This window comes from Pongo abelii, chromosome 10, assembly GCF_028885655.2.
Source record: "Pongo abelii isolate AG06213 chromosome 10, NHGRI_mPonAbe1-v2.0_pri, whole genome shotgun sequence".
Lineage (NCBI taxonomy): Eukaryota > Metazoa > Chordata > Mammalia > Primates > Hominidae > Pongo > Pongo abelii.
Window position 1 is genome coordinate 65,342,341 of NC_071995.2, and position 25,288 is coordinate 65,367,628.

The window sequence follows — 25,288 nt, forward strand, 5'->3', positions numbered from 1 at the left end:
GAGTTTGGATGTTTTCCTTTACATTGTGGGTGGAAATTATATGGTACTGTGAAGTAAATGGGTGGATTTTTTTTTTATTATACTTTAAGTTCTAGGGTACCCATGCACAATGTGCAGGTTTGTTACATATGTATACATGTGCCATGTTGGTGTGCTGCACCCATTAACTCATCATTTACATTAGGTATATCTCCTAATTTTTTCCTTCCCCCCTCCCCTCACCCCACAACAGGCCCTGGTGTGTGATGTTCCCCTGCCTGTGTCCAAGTGTTCTCATTGTTTAATTCCCACCTATGAGTGAGAACATGTGGTGTTTGGTTTTTTTGTCCTTGTGATAGTTTGCTGAGAATGATGGTTTCCAGCTTCATCCATGTCCCTACAAAGGACATGAACACATCCTTTTTTATGGCTGTATAGTATTCCATGGTGTATTGTGATGGGCAGATTTTTAATAATATTTGGCAAGAGGGACCCAGGAATGTCTGAGGGAACTAGGCATAAGGACCAAAAGTAGATGGAAAACAAAGGGCCATTTTATTATTGGATAGACCAGGCCAGTACCCCAATTATATAATTGAAGGGAGCTCTTGGCTTAGGTTTGAGGCCTAATTTGGACATCCTGGTTCCCATCAAGCCTATATCCAAAGTTGGGATCTTTTACCACCTCTGCTTGGCTTCCTGGTAGAGGAGATTTCACTAGTGACCAGCAGGTTTGGGCATGTGTTCAGAAAGAGTAAGACTGCTGCACCCTGAGGCAGCCTTGACTCAGTGAATATTCCTGCTATAGAGAAGGAACAGGAGCTAAAGATCCTACTAGGGAAATGGCTATGTGATGTACTCTTAATAACAATGTCTGATGGATTATCTTGGATTCTAACCAATCAGATTAGCTCTTTCTCCTCCCTTGGTGGTATCTAGAAGAGTATGAGCATTCTTCCTCTTACAATGGCAATTACAAACTTGGGGACTTAAGGAGTCTAAAAGGACCTCCCAAGATGAATCTATTCTTATTATTTATCAGACTGATATATATTTGACTTTGATAAGAAGCTGAAGACATATTGTTTAAAGAATGGACAATCCATTCTTTCCTTTGCTTATGTTTGATTTTTTAAGTTCTAAGTCTGCAGGCATGGTGATATACAAATAGGATGATGATTATATGGTTAAAACAAAACCTAAAACAAAATCCCCTATATCCTCACCTGTATTCAGATGTGGAGCATGATCTTACTTCCAAGTTGAAGAAAAAAAAAAAATCACAAAAGAGTATGGGATTGAGAAAGAGTTTTGTTTCTAGCTGCTCTCTCCAGCCTGTTTATCTATATTATGATGTCTATTGTGAGGCTGCCAATGTTGTCACCAACAGTCACGTTCTATTAGTTAAATTATAAGGTGCAGAATGAGAAAGCTTTTGAAAACTATGATTAATGTTGAATTCCTTATAAACGACCAACTTTTGGCCTCCCCTTTATTACTTCTAAGTGAGAGTGCATTAAAAATATGTTAATATCTACTTGCAAACTCAGGAGTAATTGCCCAGCCAGTGTTTTGAGATTAATTATAAGTCCAGAGCTGTCATTACATTCTGACTGGTTTCTCCGGTCAGGAGTGGTCTGCCTCTGAACTACTGCTTCATGTGCTCTTGACTGTGGTTTGAAAGGTTTTGAAGTTCAGTTGAAAATCTGAGCTGCTATCTCCCCGGTGAGTTTATATCCTTCCAATTTATTTTGATGAGGGTCACATGGGGTAAGCCTATTGGATTTATGACCCCAGAGCCTATTAGTTTCATTGTTTATATGCTCAAAGACAAAAATATTAAAAATAGTTTAAGTGGAAAGAACTTTAGAAGCAGAATGTAGCAGCAACCTTGAATAATTTATTCGATCAACAAAGATATATTAAGTTGTTCCAGTGTGTCTAGCACTGTTTGTTACAGGCAGTGGGGACACAGGAGTGGACCAAATAACAGCCTATTTGATACGGTTTGGTTCTGTGTCCCCACCCAAACCTGAGGCTGAATTGTAATCCCCCCTGTTGGAAGAAGTGATTGGATCATGGGGGCAGATTTCCCCCTTGCTGTTCTTGTGATAGTGAGTGAGTTCTCATGAGATTTTGTTGTTTGAAAATGTGTAGCACCTCCCCCTTCACTCTTTTTCTCTCCTTCTGGCCATGTCAAGATGTGCTTGCTTCCCTTTCACCTTCTGCCATGATTGTAAGTTTCCTGAGACCTCCCCAGTCATAATTCCTGTACAGCCTGTGGGAATGTGAGCCAATTAAACATATTTTCTTTGTAAGTTACCCAGTCTCAGGTAGTTCTTTATAGCAAGAAGAGAGTGGACTAATACAGAAAATTGGTCCTGAGTAGTGGGGTATTGCTATAAAGATACCTGAAAATGTGGAAGCAACTTTGGAACTGGGTAATGAGCAGAGACTGGAACAGTTTGGAGGGCTCAGAAGACAGAAAGATAAGGGAAAGTTTGGAACTTCCTAGATACCTGTTGAATGGTTGTGACCAAAATGCTGATAGAGATATAGATAGTGAAGTCCAGGCTGAGGTGGTCTCAAATGGAGATGAGAAACTTATTGGGAAAGTAAGTAAAGTAAAGGCCACTGTTGCTATGCTTTAGCAAGCATAGCTAAAGCATGCTTGGGCCTTAGAATTATGGTGGGAGGCAAAAGGCACTTCTTACATGGCGATGGCAAGAGAAAATGAGTAACATGCAAAAGCAGAATCCCCTGATAAAACCACCAGATCTCATAAGATTTCTTCACTACCAAGAGAACAGTATGGGGAAAACTGCCCCCATGATTTGAATTATCTCCCATCGGGTCCTTCCCACACCTGCAGGTATTACGGGAGTGCAATTCAAGATGAGATTTGGGTGAGGACACAGTGCCAAACCATATCAGTGTTCAACGCACAACAAGGAGGCCAGTGGGGCTGGAACACAGAGAGTGAGGAAAAGAGTACTAGGAGATTAGGTCAGAGAGGAAGTGTCAGGTTGGAAGATGTTACACTCTGGTAAGGACTTCTGTATTAGTCCATTCTCGTGTTGCTATAAAGAACTACCTGAGACTAGGTAATTTATAAAGAAAAGAGGTTTAATTGAGTCACAGTTCAGCAGGCTGAACAGGAAGCGTGGTTGGGGAAGACTCATGAAACTTACAATCATGGCAGAAGGCAAAGGGGAAGCAGGCACATCTTACATGGCTGCAGGAGGAAGAGAGCAAAGGGGGAGGTGCTACACACCTTTATACAACCAGATCTCTTGAGAACTCACTCTCATGAGAACAGCAAGAGGGAAATCCACCCCCATGATCCAATCGCCTCCCACCAGGCCCCCCATTAAACACTGGGGATTACAATTTGACCCAAGGTTTGGGTGGGGACACAAATCCAAACCATTTCAACTTCATATTTTAGGATGTTAGAAGGGGAGCCTTCATAGAGTGTTTTAGTTTCTTATTGCTATGGTAAAAAATTACCACAAAATTACTGGCTTAGGAAAATACAAATTAATGATCTTCTAGTTCTGGAGGTCAGATATCCAAAATAAGTCTTGCAGAGTGTATTAATTTTCTAGGGCTGCCATGAAGCAAGTACAAACTGGGTGGCTTAAACATCAGAAGTTTGTTGTCTCACAGTTCTGGAGGCTAAAATCTGAGATCAAGGTGTCAGCAGGATTGGCGTGAAGAATAATCTGTTTCATGCCTTTCCACTAGTTTCTCATGGTTTGCTGGCAATCTTTGGCATACCTTAGTTTGTAGAAGCATCACCACAATCTCTGATTTCACCTTCACATGATGTTCTTCCTGTGTTCATGTCTGTGTCCAATTTTCACTTCTTTATCAGGACACTGGTCATATTAAATTAGGTCCTGCCCTAATGACCTCATTTTAACTTGTTATCTCTATTAAAGACCCTATCTCCAGATAAGATCACATTCTGAGATACTGGGGGTTAGGACTCCCACATACTTTTTTTTTTTTTTGGAGGGGACACAATTCAATTCATAACATATGGGGTTAAAATCAAGGTGATGTCAAGACTGCATTCCTTCAGGTACTCTAGGGGGGAATCTGTTCTTTGACCTTGCCACCTCTAGAGTCCACATTCCTGGGCTCATGGCCCCTCCCAGCAATGGCGCCACTCCCACCTCTCCTTCCTTTGGCTCATCTTCTCTAACTCTCACTCTCTTGCCTCCCTCGTATAAGAACCTTTGTTATTATACCTGGAGAATCAAAGATAATCTCCCACTTCAAGATCCTTAACTTAGTCACATCTGCAAAGACTCTTTTACCACATAAGGCAACATATTCGTGGTTTCTGGGGATTGTGGGTTAGGGATTAGGGGATCAGGACATCTTTGAGGGATCATTATTCTGCCCACCTCAGAGGGTTTTGAGCAGAAGAGTGATATAATCTGCATTGTATTTTAGAAGAATCTCTGTACCTGCTGGGTGGAAGGGAAGAGTTTGAAGCAGGAGACCCAATAGAAGGCTGTAGCAATGGTTCTGATGGAAGAAGATGGTGCCCTGGACAAGAGTGGTTGGGGTGGAAGTGCAGAGAAGTTGTCAGATTCTGGATGTATTGTGAAGATTGACTTGCCCATGGACTGCATGAGACAGGTGAGATAACAACAACTCCTTACTGTCTCTTTTTCAGAATAACAGTAACTCATATTTGTTTACCACCTTACAATTTTCGACATGGTTTATACATTTATTTTCTCATTAGAATTCCCTACAACCTTTTTATATATATCATTATTTTATATGTATTTTACATAGACAAGACTGGAAGATCAGAGAGGTGATTTCTTCTAGTGATTTGATTTTTAGTTGTTTTGAGCTAAGTTTTTTTTTTTTGAAATTGTCTTGAAATATCCTTGATGGGTTTTAAGCACAGAAATTACTAGGTAAGTTTATACTGGTGATAAAGGGAAACAGGTGTTCTCTGATGTCACCTATGTTTTATAAATAAATTCACAAATTCCAAAGCCAGAGGTAGTTCCATATTTAGTTTGGTGAGGATTAAATGAGTTAATATATACAAAGAGTTTAGAACATTGTCTGGTACATGTAAGCCCTATATAATAATAATCATGACAGTTATTATTTACTATTTAGAGTCAGTACTTCCAAAAGATATTTGAAATGGCTATTTTAAAAAGGCAAAACAAAACAAAGAAAAGAATACAGGAAAAATTTGTATTGTGAGTTCCTAGAATAAATCAATTGCTGCAGTTAAATGTTTTAGTTCTGAGCATCTAGGCAGCTATGTCAAAAATGAAAACACTGTTATGTAATATAGTTCTTGTTGGTTTGTAATTGAAATCAAATTAGGTCATCTAAAGAAATGAACTATTTATGAAATTCTAATCATAATTCAATGTGCATATCCTTGTACAAAGGAGCTTTGAAACAATATTTTGGACTTCCTTAAAAGTCTTAAAGAAGGCCTTTCAGGCATGACATTAAATCTTAATGCAATGAAGTATTGTATGCATGTGCTAAACCCACATATTCTAGGTGTTTATTTTTTGTAAGTGTCCATTTTCCCTCCTGTTACCAGAGTGACTTTTAAAAATGCAAACATGATCATGTTACTCCCCTGCTTAAAATTCTTTCCTGACTCTTCATTGCCCACAGTGGTGGTCTCAAGCTTATTTTTAGTCATGGAACCATTTCTTCAAATTAGAACTTACACAGAAATTCAATATGTAAATAAAATATAAGCTGAGTTGCTCTGGATGAAGTACAGGTGAGGACTTGGCATCTGCATTTCCAGCTTCATCTATCTCTCTCCTCGTGTACCTTGTTCCATCCTCCAACCATCAGGATATAATCAGAACCCCTCAGTGTGGTCTAAACAACTTCCATTCAACCCATAAGTTGCCATGCTGGCTGCACTTAGTTTGAGCTTAGATGAGAATCTAACTTATTAACCAAACTGGTACAATTTTGAAAATGAGTTGTTAAAAAATTAAAATTATATGAGTTTTGAAATATTTACTTATTGTTCAACGAACTGGTTTTATGTTATTGTTAAGCATATAAAACAGTTCCATTAAAACTATGTTTTAAAAGGTCTCTCTAAAAATATTAAAGCAAAAATAAAAAAACAAAGATCAAAAATAAAAACAAAAAATAAAGAATTATTAAAGCAGATATATTGATTGAATATTTCAAAAAACACAAGTGTAATAATTACTCTTCAAACATATTACTGTATTTTACTTAGTTTCTTAGTTGGTCTGTCTTTAAGCCTATGACATTGTTTCTCTTCCTCCTCCCCTTCTTTTCTTTCTTTATTCTTTGAGTAAATAATGCTTTTTTCCCCAATTTGGTTCCAAAATTTTAATAAAATTGCCTCTAATCTTCGAAATATAATTTTATGATATATAAATGGAAAATGTTTGATATATTTACTTAACTTCTAGCTGAAAATTCTATTTTTAATGAGAATATATTCTCTCTGTGAGTGGTAAGGTAATCAGTAAGCTCACAACAAATGTAGCTAAATAGAAGATATTCCCAATTCTCTTTTAAAATATATTAAAATGGGTAAACATTTTAGCCTAGATATTTTTGTTTCAATCTGGAATACCTTTCTTTGACATGCACGTCTATAAGACAAATCTTGTAGATCAATATTTCTCAGGGCCAGGCTGCCAACTAGTCCTGGTGCTAGGCTGTGAGCTGGCATGCACTTTGTGCCTACCCAGTGGCTTCTGGAGCAGGTTTGAGGCACCCACCAGCGAGCTTCAGTGTTGTCCTCCTAGGAACTCATTCCTGTGAGAGCAGAACCTCTTCAAGAGCAGAAGGTGAATCCTAAAAATGACCAAGCAGGAAAGGGCTGCTTGAAAAACAAGATATGAAAACTGGAAAAGGCTAGCCAAGAGCTCATTCTTGTTGCAGATTTTATTAGCCTTGTGAGGTTCTTGGATAAAGCAAGCCAGTGGCCTCAGGTGGAGCTCTCCTTGGAGGAGAGTGAGTGGAGAGCTCTGCTTCTGATGAGTGGTCTCTGTACAAGCAGCGAGAGTACACTATGGACAGGGACACCATCAAGGCTGTGCTGGGGACCCAGCAGGAAGCTCTGCAGGAGCTACCACTCGAGTCCCCTGAGTTCCCCACTGAGACCATCAAGTGGGACCACAGCATGTTCCCCTTTGAGTGGGAAGGTCCAGATTACACACTATGGGTCTCTAACTACCAGCCCCCCAAAGGCAGGTACAATGACATCACCAAGATGTACACACAGGTAGAGCTCAAGAGAGAGTTGCAGCAGCCAACCTTGGAACATGAGGCCCCAAGAGTCAGAATGATCAGGATTCCAGTCAGCTTTCCCCAGAATCAGGCATACTGTTAAGAAATACATGTTTAATCAAAAAAGAAAAAAAAAAAAGGAAGAAAAATGTTGTCTTTATGACTGTTTGGAGCATTTCACCAAATTTAGGTTTTGTGAAAATGTAGACTTCTCAACTCTATTCCATTCTATTCTGGAACAGAATGCCAATTTATCTGAATAAATGTAGGATCTCCATCAAAAGACTCTTCAAGTTGAAATATTCCAAAGTGCAATTATAGAATTTCAAAATTAAATCCTGTATCCTGTTTAAATTTGTATTGTTAACATTTGTTCACATCCTTGTTATTGTATAGACAAATTTCATTTGCTCTTCTGTAAGTTTTGTTTTCAATAACTTTAATTCTCTAAAAAGTTTTGCAAGCTGAAGGTTTTTGTTCTTCCACTTGTTGAATGCCTTGATTTAAAATTTCAATACTTGTTAATAAAATGTGACCAAAATTTAGAAAACTTGTTTACAAGAGTTGTACACCACTTGGGTTGACTTGAAAGTAATTTATTTGAAGAATCAAACATTTCAATTAAAGCTTCATGATATGGTTTGGATTTCTTTTCCTGCCCAAATCTCATGTTGAATTGGAGGAGGGGACTGGTGGGAGGTCACTGGATCAGGGGGGCAGGTTTCCTTCTTGCTGTTCTCATGGTAGTGAGTGAGTTCTCATGAGATCTGATCGTTTAAAAGCATGCGGCACCTCCCTCTTCTTTTTCTTTCCTGATTCATCATGGTAAGATGTGCTTGCTTTCCCTTAGTCATCTGTCATGATTGTAAGTTTCCTGAGGCCTTCTAGCCTCATGCTTCCTGTATAGCCTGTGGAACTGTGAGTCAATTAAACCTCTTTTCTTCATAAATTACCCAGTCTCAGGTATAGCAGTGTGAGAACAGACTAATAGACTTCAATTAAAGATTTATTCTTGATAGGTCCAAAACTTTGGCTGATGGGGAAATGGGGCTGTCTAGAACGCCAGATACACGTTACAAGGGGAGGGAGGAAAGTAAGTGAGAGCATGTCTTATTCTCCTTCTGAACTGGTGAGGCAGTCATCTTAGCTGTCCATAGTGCTATGGGCCACTGGAAAACAGCCCCTTTCTTAATGTCTTGGCCATCAGGAATGGTCATCCATCTGGCAAACATTTGCAGTGTACCTACCACGTGTTAGATACAGCCTGGGGTGCTGGGGTTGCAGAGTCAAACTCTTAATCTTTTTTCAGAATGAACCTATGGCAGGTGAGAGGGGAAAACAAACCATTTTACCAGCATATGATGGGCACTGTGATGGAGTTATAAACAGGGTCTTATAGGAGCATAAAAGCAAGGGGCTGCAGACTGCTTGGATGAGACAAGCGAAGGCAGATCCTGAGCTGAAGTTTGAAAACAAGTCGGCATTACTCAGACTGTCAAAAGGCAGGCATTGGTCAAAAAAGCAAGAGCATATATGTAGTATAGTGACTGAAGGTGCCTAGCATATTTAGGGAAACCTTCAAGTAGCTCTGTATGCTGGAAGTTGAGTTTGTGTTGCGAGTGTGGAAGGTGAGAAATTTGCCTAAAATCAACTGATCAGAGGCTGGTGAACACTACAGGGAAAGGATTGGTGACAATTTAGATACATTTCTGAAACTTTTGAATTTCATAAAAGATGACCTCTCAGTGGCATTTTTTTTTCTAGATGGAGTCTAGCTCTGTGGAGTGCAGTGGCGCGATCTTGGCTCACTGCAACCTCCACCTCCCAGGTTCAAGAGATTCTCCTGCCTCAGCTTCCCAAGTAGCTGGAATTACAGGCACCTGCCACCATCCCCAGCTAATTTTTGTATCTTTAGAAGAGGCGGCATTTCACTGTCTTGGCCAGGCTGGTCTCAAACTCCTGACCTTGTGATCCACCCACCTCGGCCTCCCAAAATGCTGGGATTACAAGCTTGAGCCACTGTGCCCGGCTGACAATCAATTTTATACCGGCAACTCTGTTTACTTTTGTATAGTCTTACTGATAGGTTAGAACATGGCTATCTCATTGTGATGACAGGTTGCAGGAGACAGTTGCTCAAGTGATACTATCGGTCTATCTTGGTCAAGTGTCTTAGCTATATGAATTTATCATTTAACACCAACAATACAAATGTTCAGCTGGTAAATAGCTCAAAGATCGACAGGAAGGTGTCTAAAACTACGAGTGTCCAAGCAAGCAAGGTTCCACAGTGAGGGAGGAAGTGGAATGAAAAGGGGGAGATGGCAGACTTGAAAAGAGCCCGAGAGTTTGGTTGTGGGCAGTGAAGCAATTCAGTTTTCCGGACAGTTATGAAAACTGAAATTATGACTCCAAATGTGGGTTCAAAGGGAGGATGAGATGCTGAAATATTGTTTTTGCTTTGTGTAGGCAGAGTTCCTGCCTCAAGAAGAGGTTTGGCAGTAACAAAGTTTAGCTCTTCTGCTGGCCATCACTCTGGAAAGTGTTCCCATGAAGTGGCTGACTTAAAAAGTAAGCTTGACTAAGTATCATATCACATGAGCAGCATTGGAAAGAGGCAGAGCTGAGGGAAAGAGGGAAGCTTCTGTGTAGACATCGACTTTACTCTTGACCACCATACCTTGCCTTTCAGCTTGTGGGTAGCTTAGGAAACCGAAGTCAGACAACATAATTGGCTTTTGGGGGATAAGAATTGTGTCTTTCGGATGTTTCTCATAGTGCTTTACAGGATATGCCCTCAAAAGAAGCTGAAAAAATTTAGAAAAGAAAGTCTGACACATTTCAATGCTGTGTTCAAGCCTTCTGTTTTCCAAAACAGGCCGTCAGGTATCACAGCAAATCACTTTTGTGGATTATAAAAGGAAGGTGACTTGCAGCTCTAAAATCTTAAATTCTCTGTTCCATGTTCTTTGTTTTATAAATAAGCATAATTGGTGTTCAGAAAAGAAATCTGCAATCTCAGTCTACTTCAGGATGTTGGTGAGTTGACTAAGCTGTAAAACTCCTTAAAAGTCAGGATGTTTGGGCAGAAGAGGGCAAAATGTCTAGACAGAACAGAAGGTTTAAACTAACCCTGGTGATATTTAGTGGGAATTGACTTTAGCAGCTTTTCCTCCTGGGTGAATAGCTTGTGATTTGCGACTGTGAAGTGGTTGGACTGAAATGCTTTCTACTCTGAAGTTGTATGACTTTTTTTTTTCACATAGTGAATAGCGATATTGATGGAAAAGACATAATTATCAAGATAAAAGTGTGTTTTAAAATAATACTTTTAAGTATTCGACTGTATTCCTTTGTCCTTATGCAAACCAAACCTTGAGAAACAAAGACTGATAAGATCTTGTGGAGAGAAAGTCAAATATTCCAATTCATTTGGCTTTGTTTGTGCCATATGTGTAAATAACTCCAACAAGATAGTCTGAGAAATAAGAGTTCATCTGGGAACATTCTTTGTCTTGTTATTAATGTTTTAAAATCCTTAGAACTCTTTTGCCAAATTCTGAGACTTAAAATGCAAAGATAAGGATGATTATTTTCAGAGCCAAGTGTGGAAATTATTCTTCTAGTATCTCTCTGTGTTCCTGCGGTGCTATTGACTCTTGCAAAATGGGATCTCATATCTCTTTACTAATGAGAACTCAAATCTTCCCTGGGGACTGGCAACTCTAAAGGCTCATTACTCATATGTTTGATGTTATCTTTTGCTGGCAAATAACTGACGCTAGAGTCTTGAACATTTGCCTTTTAGCTTTGCTGTTTGCCCAACATTATGCTAATTCATCTGAAATGGTACTGTCAGCGGCTGCAGAATGTCTTTACCTTTCTTGAGAATTGAAGAAATTTATCTTCACTGGAAGCCTTAATACTAAGCACCCTTTTTTTTTTTTTTTTTTTTTTTTGGCGTTCTTGGTCTTTTCTTCCAGGAGGTGGCGATAGAACATCATAAATATCAAGGTACGCAATGCATGCGTTTTTGCCCCTCAAAGCCTCCCATTGTGGAGCTTATGACCAGCGTGAGTTACTATTCAAGATTTGAGCCTTGGGTGAGCTCTTTTATTGTAATATTTGACTTCCAAGTCATATCTGAAGAGAGAGCAGAAGTACTTTCAACTCCACTGATCACTTGTTTTTCCACTTAGCTTCTCATTTTCTGAGTTTGTGCTGTTGAGTGCAGGAAATGTTAAATAGGTCGGCCTCCAGTTGAAAGATGCTGAGATTTACTAGCACTGTTGTAGATTGGGCTTTTGAACCTGGAATTATTGCTTTTGCTGTAAACCAACATGACTGCCATGCTGTTTCCTAGACATATGAGGATACTACAGGCTCTATTAGAGACTAATTTTTAAAATAGCCCCTGATATTCCTCAACTCTATATTTAGCATTTTGTACACTATTCTCCAAGTTGGCATTTGGCAGCTTTTCCTCCTCTTAAGATAAGGCAAAGTTGAAAAAAAAAAAAAAAAGGACATTTGCCAAGGAACAATTTCACCACAGGAGATTGGCTGGGAAATGGGAATTTGGTATCTTGCTTGTGCACCTGCCAGTTGATTTCTGATTTCTTTATTAGGGGAGAGAGAAAGTCATTCTGAGGCTTATCATCAACAGCTGCCTAATCTTAATAGGTTTAGCTATCTTTTAGAGTGATCTAACTTGAAAATATCTGCTGTTTGATTACCTTTAATATTTTATTTTTTAAAAAATTATACTTTAAGTTCTGGGGTACATGTGCACAACGAGCTGGTTTATTACATAGGTTTACATGTGCCATGTTGGTTTGTTGCACCCATAAACTCATCATTTACATTGGCTATTTCTCTTAATGCTATCCCTCCCCTGGGCCCCTGAATATTTTCTTAAAACAAAAAGTTCCTGGTTTAGCAAGCAAAACTGGGATAGGTATGCAAAAGAGAATCCAATGGAGAGTTGAGCACAAGCAGCTAGAAGAAGAAAATGAATACACAGAGAAGGGAATGAATACACCTTAGTCTGTAAAACTAAGGGTGGGAACTTCCTATAGGGTGGCACAGAATAGTTTTTTATTCACGGAAACTTTAACTATATTGCAATACTTTGCAATCGAAAAGTGGAAAAGATAAATATTTCATTCTAGTGCAGTAGTTTTGTAAGGGTTCTTTTTCTAATATGAAGTTTTTTTTTAACATTAATGTCTTTTAAAGTACATCTAGGTGGTCAATAAGTGCTTATTTGATTCATTCCTAATACAAATATTTTTGAGCTCTTACTATTCACTGGATCAAAATCCTAATAAGTTTGAGTATGCATTTGCTATCTCAAGACGTTTGCTTTCTAATAGGTGGAGATAGACATGTAAGCAATTATTGGTAAGTAATGCTTTCTAAAACATGTAGGTTTTTCAGATTTTGGTGATCACAGCATGAAAGAAAGTCATCAAGGCCAGCTCTATGCAAGGCTCCAAAGCTGGGAAAGTATCAAAACAGCAGATCTCTGGCTTTAAATTCTAGCTTATGATTCATTAACAGTGTGCCCATGAGCAAATTGCTTAACCTCTCTCAACTTCAGTTTTTTCATGTAAAATGGGAATAATAGTACTTATTGATGAGTCTGTTATGGGGATTTAATGAAATAATGTAAGTAAAGCATTCAGCATGGCACTCACTTCAGACTCAATAAGTGGTAGCTACTGTGATCATTTCTGCTTGTCTTGCTTCAGCTGGTTTCCTTCCACTGCCGAGGGCTTGGTTCCCCGTGCTTGCTTGTTACTGCCATTCTAGAGGAACACTCCTCCTGCCTCTTCAACAATACATGCACACTGTGATGCTTCCTTTAGGTCTGCCGTCTCCAGGGGAATAGGGTTCTATTTCTAGAACTTACTTCAGGCTCCTGATTTCTGCCTGATCCAGTTAGATAACCGAATAGACTAGCCTGTGCCAAAGAGGTCAGCGCTAACCTTCACCTTTTGTTTTTTTTGAGACAGAGTCTCGCTCTGTTGCCTAGGCTGGAGTGCAGTGGCATGATCTCGGCTCACTGCAAGCTCTGCCTCCAGGATTCAGGTCATTCTCCTGCCTCAGCTTCCCAAGTAGCTGGGACTACAGGTGCTCGCCAACACACCCAGCTAATTTTTGTATTTTTAGTAAGAAAGGGGTTTCACTGTGTTAGCCAGGATGGTCTTGATCTCTTGACCTTCTGATCAGCCCGCCTCGGCCTCCCAAAGTGCTGGGATTACAGGCGTGAGCCACCATGCCCGGCCACCTTCATCTTTTACCTTGTTGAAAGAGGGCTGCTGAGACAGCCTGTCACTGTGCGCCATCCTGCATTCTGGCTTTTCTTTCTGAGGAGCGCTGCCTGTGGTCCTTTAACAGTTGCATTTCTGATTCCAATGGCCAGACAGCCCAGGTATTCATCAAAAAGTGCTTATGAAGGGACTCTTCATTTCTAAATGTTGGGTGGACAGTGGTGTACAAAACAGACACTGGTGTCGCATTGAGCTTGGAGAAAAATGGAGACATAGACATTACACAGACGGACACACAGGGAAAAATATTTACAAATTTGGTAAGTACCACAAAGGAGGTGGTATGAGGAAGAACTAGGAGTCTGATTTAGATCAAGAAAGTGTATTAATTTTCTAGGGCTGCTATAACAAAGTGCCACAAGCTAGGTGACTTTAACATCAGAAATTTATTGTCTCACAGCTCTGAAGACTAGACATCTGAGATCAAGATGTTGGCAGGATTAGTTCCTTTTGAGGTCCGTGAGGAAGAATCTGTTCTACGCCTCCCTCCCAGCATCTGGGGGTTTGCTGGCAGCCTCTGGCGTTCCGTGGTTTTTGCTGCATCACCCCAACCTCTGCTTTCATCTTCACATTGTCTTCTCCTTGTGTGCATGTGTGACTTCAAATTTCCCCTTTTTATAAGGACTCCAGTCCTGCTGGACTAGAGGCCCACCCTACTTCAGGAAGACCTCATCTAATTAGATCTGCAACAACCCTATTACCAAACAAGTTTACATTCTGAAGTATTGGGGATTAGGACTTTAACACATGAATTTTTATGGTTATGCAGTTCAACCCCCTATAGTCAACAGGGAAGAGCTCTCCAAGGAAGAAAAGAAAGACATTTTAGTGGTAGAAGTGTCTCTTGGGGCTCTACAATCATTCGGTATAAACAGCTGTTGCTCAGCCCTGTGTGAAGTTGGCCTTGTCACGGTAGCTTAGGCTGGGAATGGAGATAGACAAACTCACATGAATTGTGCTTGCATATCTTGTTACTCATCTGATTCTACATTTGAAAGGGGAAATTCAGTCTCCCACGCAAGAGATGGGGCAGGAGGCTTTTTTTATTTCTTGTGCTTTGACATTAATGTGATGATCACTCTAGTTTAGGCTTTTGGATCATAGGGCAGGGAATGAAAATTTGGATAGTGTGACAGATTTATGCAATCATCTGTCATGTCAGAGTTGCATGGAAATTTTAGATACTGAAAAAGTATCATTTGTGTTTTCATCCATCCATCCATCCATCTATCCATCTATTGCTATATGTGGGCACTGTGGTAGCTAATGGCAATACAATCAGGTGATAGAAAAAATATTTAGCCACTCATGATGTCAGGGCCAAAACCAATAACATTAGTAAACAATTGGTATGGCCACCCTAGGGCCAATCCACTAGCTACCAGCCATGTGTACAATACTTAATAACCAGCAATTGTCCTAGGTCTCATGAAGCTGGCAGCTGGCTAATAGAAATATGATGCATACACATGTGTAATTTAAAGGTTTTTTTCCCTAGAGTATGGGGTCTCATTTTGTTACCCAGGGGTGCAATGGTATGATCATGGCTTACTGAAATCTCAAATTCCTGGGCTCAAACAGTTCTCTCACCTCAGCCTCCTGAGGAGCTAAGACTGCAGGTGTGCACCACAATGCCTTGCTATTTTTCAAAATTTTTTTTATAGCGATGGGATTTTACTATGTTGCCCAGGCTGGTCTTGAACTCCTGGCCTCAAGTGATCCTCCAGTATTGGCCTCTGAAGTGTTGAGATTACAGGCATGAGCCACTGCACCTGGCCAACATAAAGTTTTTTAATAGCTATGTTAAAATGTAAGAAGAGATCACTGAAATTAATTTAACAATATATTTTATTTATCCCAATATATCTATCATTTCAACATGCAATGAATATAAAAATTATTGATGCAATATACCACATTCTTTTTTAATACTAAGTCTTCAAAATCTGGTATGTATTCTAATGCATTTACAGCACATCTTAATGGACAAACCACGTTTCCAAGGCTCAATATTCACATGTGGCTGGTGGCTACCATATTGGACAGCACAGGACTAGAGGATAAATGGAGATCAGAGATCTAGCTCTCACTTTCTTAGAAAGAGAAGAGACCTACATAGAATAAATGTCCTTTGAGGGGCATTTGAAAGAGATGTAGTAGATGGATCATGGAGTGAGGGGAGTATATTAAAATATTAAATGAATGTATTTTTCATTTCCTTTTCCAACTTGAAATGTTTTCTTGCAGCCTTTCTGTCAGTGTGAGTCCCAGAAAAGTGGTGAGTATAAACAATGATTTGAGGAGAAGGAAATAATCAGAGTCAAGGCCCTGACAAACAAGATAAAGAAATAAAAGAAGATTCTTCTAATATGAAGGAGAAAAGGATAGATAGAAGGGAGGAAGCGAAAGAAGGAGGTGCCAGTGTCCTTGCTTTCTCCTATTCTCTTAGGGTTGAACCATGGTAAGAGGTGAGGTCTAGAAACATGTGTGTAAGCATGAGGGAATGTAATGAAATTGGTAGTAGTGGCCCACTTCCATAAACATATTGCAGGGTACCAGAATACGCAACCCCAATATATGCCTCTTTGGCATATGAGTTATTTTGAACTAAAGCCGTTGAGAACCGGCAGTTGTAGGGAGAACTCTAAAAACAAGGCACAAGTTTTCTTTTTGTAGAGGAAAAGTTACATTTATAAAGGAAATTTCCATTTGTAAAAGGTGTCTCCTTCTATCATAGCAGAAAGAGTAGGTTTCTTAACAACTCTTATCAGTGGAGAAGGTACATACTTAAATCTTTATAACAAACCTTACTAAAAAACCCTGGGTTACTATAGTTTTCCTGGTTACCTTCCCATAACTTGACCACCCAGAAGCTCAAACTTTCTTTCCTTTGTTTAGCCTAAGATGTTATACAAGCCCAAGTTCTAACCATCCCTTGGGGTTATTTATCACTGGGTGCTCCCATGTGTACATGCATGTGTTAAACTTACGTTTGTTTTTCTCTTTTTAATCTTTTGCAAGACTAATTTATAGGGCCCCAGCCAGAAAACCTAAGGTGGGTAGAGAAAAAAGGTTTTCTTCTTCTTTCCTCTACAAGAGCCTGGGGAAGAATGCAAGCTTCTGCATTTAAAATGGCACCATATCCCAAACAGTGAAAGGGCAGTGAGGTACAATGGGATAGAGTGGGGTTCAGAGAGAGAGAGAGAGAGAGAGAGAGAGAGAGATTGAGAGAAACAGAGGTAACAGGAAAGAGAGATGAGCCTGAGGCTCTGGGCAACCACAACCTGCAGGATTTCACAGAGCCCCTGTGTGCCCCAGTGAGAGGGTTTGGAGACACTCAGAGGTTGGAGTACCATCAGGGGCTGGGGATCAGAAGAAATAAATGAAGAATTTGAGGACCTGTTAAATGGAAGCAAATGACTGGAATCACAGCCTGTAATAGCGGATGTCAGCTCAGTGTCCCTGAAGGCCAGTGTGATACTGTGATATAGAATATATATTTGGCTTTCACCCCCAGTTCCTGGCACAGAGCTCCTAAAATCCTGGTAATTTCCTGAATGATAGGGGTAATAATAGAAACATATTTTGTTATAATATTTGGTCTTAGTGCCAGGTCCCTGACACCGAGCTTCTAAGACCCTTGCAGTCCCCACAGTAATGACTGTCTTTTGCATAGTAATGAGATGTTTTGTGGCTGGGGCCCCTAGAAAGCTGGGGGCTGCTCACCGTAAAGACCAAGGCATAATGAGAGGGCTGGAACTTTCAGCCCCACCCCCTGACTTTTGAAGTGGGAGAGGGGCTGGAGATTAAGCCAATCACCAATGGTCAATGATTTAATCAACCATGCCCACATAATGACATTTTCATAAAAACCCTAAATGACAGTGTTTGGAGAGCATTTAGGTTGGTGAACACAGTGACGTGCTGGAAGGGTGGTGCACCCAGAGAGAACATGGAAGTTCCACACTCCTTCCCACATACCTTGCCTAATGCAGTTCTTCCATGCGGCTGTTCTTGAGTTGTATCCTTTAGAATAAGCCTGTGAATGTAAGCAGTGTTTTCCTGAGTTCTGTGAGTTTGCTAGGAGCTGTGAAAAAAAGTTCTCTGAAAAAGGAATTTGGAGGAAAGGGACTTTTTTTTTCAGCAAATAGTTTGCAAACTGGCAGAAGCAGCCTTTGGAGTAAAAGGAAGCTACCTTCCAGAGAGCAAAGAGAGAGTTTGAGCTTTATAGCAAAATTCCAGCCCAGGTTCCCAATTAGGTCTGTTCATACAAATGAAGGATTGAAACGCACTTAGTTCTGATTGGTTGGCACAGCTAAGTTCCGATTGGTCAATACAGCTGAGCCCTGATTGGTTGACACAGATGATATTTGATTGGTTGGCTTCCAAGCCCCACACTGGAAGTCTGTCAGATGTTTCTTTCAAACAGCCAGTAGGGGTGTATTGGGCCACAGTTTATCTTGGTACCAAAAACAGGAACTAGTTTGGCTTGATTGTAGAAAGGGAGGTCCTATGGTACTTTTACAATATCTTTCTGAGAACACAGAGTACCTGACTGCTCCCTCACCCTGCCATGCTGCCTGGTTCTTTTTTAACTTTGAGCACATAAAAATGACCATTTGTCAAAATGGGAACCCCTGATTTATAGCCAGTTGGTCAGAAGCATGGGAGGTCTGAACTTCGGATTGGCATCTAAAATGAGGGTAGCCTTGTTGTGGGGCTGGGCCCTTAACCTATGGAATCTGTTGCTAGCTCCAGGTACATAGTGTCAGAGTTGAATTGTAGGACACCCAGTTGGTATCCTGAGAGTTAGAGAATTGGTTAGTGTGAGACCTTCCTGCCCTCACTGATGTTTGGTGTTCTGTGGATAGAAACAGATCACAGTAGCTACAAGACACACAAGGGACCTGAATACATTGTAGAGGGCCAGGCAAAACCATTGTAGGGGAGGAAAAATTGCCTCCTTCTACCTTTCTAGGTTCTTGCTGGTGTAGAAATTAAATTGACATAGGATTAACAGAAGAAAACAATTTTAATTATGTGCATGGGAGTCCCACAAAAGTATGATACCTAAAGAAGTGGTCAGATGATTAAGGTTTATGTGTCACCTGGAACTACAGAAAAGAATAGAGATTTGGGGTTGGGGGACAAGAGTGGAGACAAATTATAGGAGGTTGGGAAGAAAGGCCAAATTAAGAGGAGATGGCCATGAAAAGCAGGTTAAACAAAAGTAAGATTTGTTATGCCTTCACCATTGATTGAGTCTCTAGAGATTTAGTTGTCTTTTTCTTTCTGGTGCAGAGAGGGAAACACCATTACAAATGGAAGTTTCCTTTATTGATGTAAATTTCTCTTAAAAAGGGTAACTTTTCGGACATTCTGTGTCTGCAGTTTCTCAGAATAACCAGCTCAAAATAATCAATATGCCAAAAAGGTACATTTTAGGGTGGCATATTCTGATCTCCTGCAGTCATATTTTGGTGTGGTGTGTCCTGAACCCCATCATTTATTCTTCAACATCAGCAAAAACCTGGAGAACTCAACCATTGCTGAGGCTTATTTGCAATGGTCAGCATCCAGTCTGGAAAACAGAACCCATGCCAGGCAGTAGAGGGCATTTATTATGGAAACTAGTTGAAGAGGCATTGGAAAAGTGAAAAGGGGGAAAAGGTGAGGCAACCTCGAGAGTAACAAAAGCAAGAAGCCTTCATCACTCCTAGAGCTTCAGTAACTCCCTGTGGGCAAGATGTTCAACCCAGCTACTCTGTATTTCTCTAAAGTACTGGTTATGTAACAAGGAAAAGAGAATGGAAGTATCTGAGGAATAAAGAGTCACTGATAAAATGAATGAGAATGACCTTACATTAAGTCAGGAGTGGTAAAAGCAGCCAGGGGCAACACTTTGAGAACAGCGGCCAAGGGGGAGTGGTCTTGGAGAGGCCTGGGACTGTTCTGGCCGGGTGAGGTGGTCTCCACCCACAGGGAGGTGAGGATTTGGACTCAGAGCTCTTGGCTTATCTCAAGTGTGAAAGAGAACCAGCTGTGTTTATTTACATTTCTAGGAGAAGAAGCTATCTGGGAGGTCATTCTTGACATGGAAACCACCTGGGGAGTCTGGCACCAGCATTTCTGGTGGCACTATTGATGTTGGCAGTTCTAATTACTCCAAAACACTTTTTCCCAGAGAGCATCAGTGAGGCCATAATTGAGGTAGGGTGTGAAGAGGCTTTGAGGAAAAATTCTCACTGTGCTTCAGAGGAGTTAATGCTTATTTTCTGCGAGTGATATTTCAAGAAGATAAGAACAGGTTCTAGTTTCCCCTAATATCCTCACCTAACTTCATCTAAAGGGACAGGTCTCAGCCAAGGTCTGCTGGTACTTTTGGGGGAAATGTTCCCATAGTTTCCATCATTCTCTGCTTTGAGCTATAAGAAATGAAAAGAAAAAATCATTTGAGACAAGATAAACAAAAAGAAATGATAGCTTTGTAAATGGTAATATATACTCCTACAGCATTGGTGTGAAAATACTATTTCCTGCACTATCAAAGCCAAGGTCAGGGATTTTATTTTAGGCAAAATTGTAAATGATGATTCAGAAGTCATTTAGTTAATAGAGGTACCCCTTGCCCTATTTACACTTTTCCTGTCCTCATTAACTTCTCCACCACTGTTGCTACCATCATAATTTATTTGGGGGGTATTGTGTGCTAGGATTTGTAAAACTGGTTGACTGTCTTGCTTATTAACATTTTTTATAAAAATGTTTGAGGTAAGATTGGTTGAAAAAGATGACAAACAGTAAAATCCAGGGATTATTTGTGGATTTCACCATTCTGGGCCTATCCTATTCTTTTTAATCATCTATAAGCATTTATGATTATAATGCAAGGAATTCCTCATTTCTGGAAGTTATTATTTTTATCTTTTCTGGAAGTGAAATTACTTTTGGAATTCAGTAATTTCTTATCTGAAGAAAAATGTTCTTTTATCACAAATTCCCACTTTAGGACAAAAATGCTATTGAAGTTACAGTATTTAAATTTTTCTGTGGGATGAAACTTTGATTTTCATACTTTCAACTGACATTTCTTATAGAGTCATGGTGCTGGGAGAGAAAAACATACAGCCAATGGGTCTACAGAAGAAAAGGTCCCTAGAGTATTAACCCCTTCCTTCCACAGAGGAAGCCACACTCACGAGTGCACACTTTGCTCATTAGGTAGTCAAAGCCCCGTGAGCAGCCTAAATGCTATAATTTAGGAGGTCCCAGTCCTAACCTGTCCTTGTCCCCAGATGCCTCTCCCATGCAAAAAAATGTCTTCTGTTTGATGGCTGCCTGAAATTCTGCCAATTTGTTCTTTGTTTGAATTATCATCCTGGGCTTCTTTTTAAAATGCACATATTTCTGGGTGGGTTAGACAGTCATTGCCAGATAAGAATTGATTTTCAACCAGATTGCTTTCTGGGGACTCTAAGTCTTCTTGGAGTTTATAATGCGAGACAACACAGGGCAGCATTTCTGGAGTGTCTTTGACGGGGCCAGAGAGAAAAGTGCCAAGGTGCATACAAGCAGCATGCAATAGCAAGGAAGGCACCAGGGCCAATTTGGCTTATTGGAAATTTTGCCCAGAACATATCCTGTTGTTGACTGAACCATAACTACTACTAGAAATAGTATTCCTCATTTGCAGAACTAGTAAAAACATCTTTGGAACTGTATTTCCAATTAAATGAATGACTATTTATTAAGCCATTATCATATACAGGATATTGAGTAAGGTAGTGTTGGTATTTACTGAGCATCTATTTATTACATGATATAAGTTTTGCATACATTATTTTACTTACTCTCCTCATCAACCCATTTTGCAGGTGATGAAACCTAAAGCAAGAGAAGTCAAGTTACTAGGTAGGGAGTGACAGACCTAGAATTCAAGTCTAGTTCTAGCCTTGTATTTTTAGAAACCATGTTTCCGAGCTTTTAATCGGGTCTGTGTGAAACTGCCTTTGCAAAAATTATGACAGAGAAAAATCTGACTTAGGAAAATTACAACAATGAAAGAAATCTGACCTAACTGATTTCTTCTTGCTTTTAACCCTAAGCTGCCCTTGTTCATTCCTGGGAGTAGGCTAACTATGGGAAGAATTTAGTTATAGTTCAATTTAGAAACAAAGGATACAAACTTCCTCCTTGTTTGTACATCAGACTGCCTTTGTAAAACTAACCAATTAGCTACAAGATTAGAAATTATGACTCAGGAGTCATGCAGCTAGAGGCCACAAGATTCCTAACCTCCCAGCTGGATAACATCACTATTGTAAAATCTAAGATTGGTGTTCGAGGTATTTTTCAGATCCTGCATTCTGACAGACCAGCTGGTGCCACTTAGACCAATAAACTGCTTCATCTGGTCTTGTGGGCCCCACCCAGAAATTGACTCAGAACAAGAAGACAGCTTCGACCCCCCCCACCACATGATTTCATCCCTGACCCAACCAATCAGCATTCCCCATTTCCTAGGCCTCTGCCTGCCAAGCTATCATTAAAAATCTCTAGCCTCCAAATTTTCAGGGAGCTGATTTGAGTAATAATAACCTCCTGTCCTCTTGCTTAGCTGGCTCTGCATTTATTAAACACTCTGTTGCAAAAACCCACTGTTGTTGGTGCATTGGCTTTTCTGAGCAGTTGGCAAGATGAACCTTGGGTGATTACATATGTTTCTAGAAGAGAGCTAATATACTGTGGTGGGATCATCTTTCTGCAGAGCACATAGCACTTTTTAAAAAGCACTGAGTAATTACATGATGGGGAAATACCATAGACAATCTAATGCCAGGTCTTTTGTGTCTCCCTTGGGTAAAATTATCTTCTATAATAAGGTCAGGTTAATTTTTTAGATGCAAATAACATGTACATAGGATATGAGACACTGCAGAACTCACAGCCGAGGTACACATGTGCTGCTAGTTAAAGACATTGAGAGACGGCCGGGTGCGACGGCTCACACTTGTAATCCCAGCACTTTGGGAGGCTGAGGCGGGCAGATCACCTGAGGTCAGGAGTTCGAGACCAGCCTGGTCAACATGGTGAAACCTTGTCTTTACTAAAAATACAAAAATTAGAGAGGTGTGGTGGCAGGTGCCTATAATCCCAGCTACTCGGGAGGCTGAGGCAGGAAAGTTGCTTGAATCCGGGAGGCAGAGGTTGCAGTGAGCCGAGATCGCGCGACTGCACTCCAGCCTGGGCGACAGAGTGAGACTCCATCTCAAAACAAAACAAAATTTTGAGAGACATTTTGTTAAAATATTGAAGAATATATTTTTACAAGCAAATATATTTAATGAAGCCATAATTCCATTAAGTGGAATATGAAGAACCCATATTTCAGAACAAGCCTGACAGAAGACTAATACTTTCATATAATTGAAGTATTTTTTAAAAACTTTTCAAGGATAATTTTAGCATTCCAGTGCACAGTAGAAATAACCTTATTCCCTGCTAATTGGAATGTATAATTCTGAAAGAGGCATTGATCATCTCAATTAGAAATGAGGTTTATGATGTTGAGATAATGGCCTTTGGTTTAATAATTTGCAGCAAGTTAATTTAGAATGGGAAACAGAAACCTGACCCAAGACTGTTTCTCTTGCTTCTGGTTCAGGTCTGTCAGCCCACATGGCTTACTCATCTTTCAAGTGCAAGGCAGCTCTGCGTGGAGGATGGTAAGACTTTGGGCCAGCCCAAGGCATGACTGAAGGAAGGAGGTAGTGGTCACATTGCTGAGTCCTTCTCTTTTCCCTCTCTGAACTATGCTTCACCTCCTGGTGCTCTGTCTCACCTGCTTTGCAATGGACCTGGTGGGAGTTTGCCAATCATTACTCTTTGGAGCACACCAGGCAGAAAGGCACCTACTACCAAATCCATCTCCTCCTATTCCTCCACCTCTTTCTTCCACTCTACTCAAACTCGTGAAGAGAGGCTGCTTCCACCTAGTTACAAGGAAAATATTAGATTCCATCTGGAAACACAGAGAAAGGATGGGGAGTTTGTAGAGTTACCCAAAGAATCTAGCCTGGGGAGAGTGAGCACAAATCCAGTTGTGCCTCACCCACCCTGTCCTGTCCTTTTTTTTTTTTTGCCTAGTGGCTTCACTGCCTCCAACCAGCCCAGGGTATGGCTGTGTCAGCCCAAAGAGGGGGCTTTATGTCATCGTCTGCCTGGAGGGAGTCTCCCTTTCTGTTCTGCAGATACCATTTAGACTCTGCCTCAATTATTACTGCAGTGACATAGTCCTTTAAAGATTTTATTCTTCATTAGAAGTCCAATGCACTATCCATTGCGCCACAGAGCCACTTTAAAGATTTTGTTCTAAATGCCCTTATACACATTTTCTTATTTGAAAATTACAATAGCCTAGTCACTTAAAATGTGTCAGAGATCATTTATCTCTACTGTGCAGATGAGGAAGCTGAGACTCTTATTGAGATTCATTTTTCTAAGGTGCTAGATCTTGATCTTGAACCATGTTCTTGTGATTTTATGTTGTCCTTCCTACCCTTTGTTGGAATCTATTCATTGTAAAATATGAAGGACTAATAGTATTTTTTAAATTCTTTATTATTAACTGTGCATACATATATGAAAATATAGAGAGTAGAATAATAAACTCATGTATCTCTTATCCAGATTCAACAATTACTAGATTTGGCCAGGCACCATGGCTTTTCATCTTACATATTTTAGTTTGTATGTCTTTAAAAAATAGACATATTTGCCTGGGCACTGTGGCTAGTGCCTGTAATCCCAACACTTTGGGAGGTCGAGGTGGGCAGATCACCTGAGGTCAGGAGTTCAAGACCAGCCCGGACAACATGGTGAAACCCCGTCTCTACTGAAAATACAAAATTAGCTGGGCATGGTGGTGCACACCTGTAATCCCAGCTACTAGGGAGGCTAAGGCAGGAGAATCGTCTGAACCCGGGAGGCAGAGGTTGCAGTGAGACGAGATCACGCCATTGCACTCCAGCCTGGATGACAGAGCCAGACTCCATCTCAAAAAAAAAAAAAAGAAAAATAAAATAGACATATTCTTGTGTAGCCACAATGACATTATCATACCTAACAAAATTAACAATTATTCCTTGGTATCATCTAATAGCCACTTCATATTCAAATTTCCTAATTTGTCTAAAAAAATTCTTTTATTGTGGCTGTGTTCAAGTCAGGGTTCAAAAAAAGTTTTCATTCTATTATCCCTTCTTTCTCCTTATTTTCAACTTCTTTACTTCTGTCTACTCTATTGTTTGAAAGCTTACTGACACATTCACCATCTTTAGACACACATACAATACACACACATGTGTGCATGCACATGCACACATAGACATATTTGCTGTTGGGGAGTCAGGTGGCAGCTAGCATGGCCCTTGTGCTCCAAGAAACTGATAAAACACATCTATGAGAAACGGCAGTGAGATAGTGCTAAGGTAGAATTGCAAGGTTAGGCAAGTCTTATTTATTCAGAAATATTCTTTTCAGAACCTGATATATACCAGATTCTGTACTATATGCTAGAGATAAAAGTGAGGATTAAGTTTAAAGTGGCAGGTTGGGAACACACATTAAAATAAATAGCCATGAAGGACATTATTGCATGTTGTCTTCTAATCGCTTCTATA

At 40.1% G+C, this 25,288-nt stretch overlaps 2 long non-coding RNA genes across 2 annotated transcripts in view; one reads left to right on the top strand and one right to left on the bottom strand.

Annotated features, from left to right (window-relative positions):
- The window catches only part of LOC129049152 (uncharacterized), an 85,601-nt gene extending 72,425 nt beyond the window's left edge, over positions 1 to 13,176 (bottom strand). The window contains exons 1-2 of the long non-coding RNA XR_008511984.1: positions 12,972 to 13,176; positions 6,762 to 6,837 (exon numbers count right to left, since the gene is read on the bottom strand). This is a non-coding gene — a long non-coding RNA (uncharacterized LOC129049152). The remainder of the gene's footprint in view (positions 1 to 6,761; positions 6,838 to 12,971) is intronic.
- Positions 1 to 25,288, top strand: part of LOC129049151 (uncharacterized) — a 123,675-nt gene that overhangs the window by 15,084 nt on the left and 83,303 nt on the right. Inside the window, exon 2 of the long non-coding RNA XR_008511983.1 lies at positions 4,444 to 4,632. This is a non-coding gene — a long non-coding RNA (uncharacterized LOC129049151). The remainder of the gene's footprint in view (positions 1 to 4,443; positions 4,633 to 25,288) is intronic.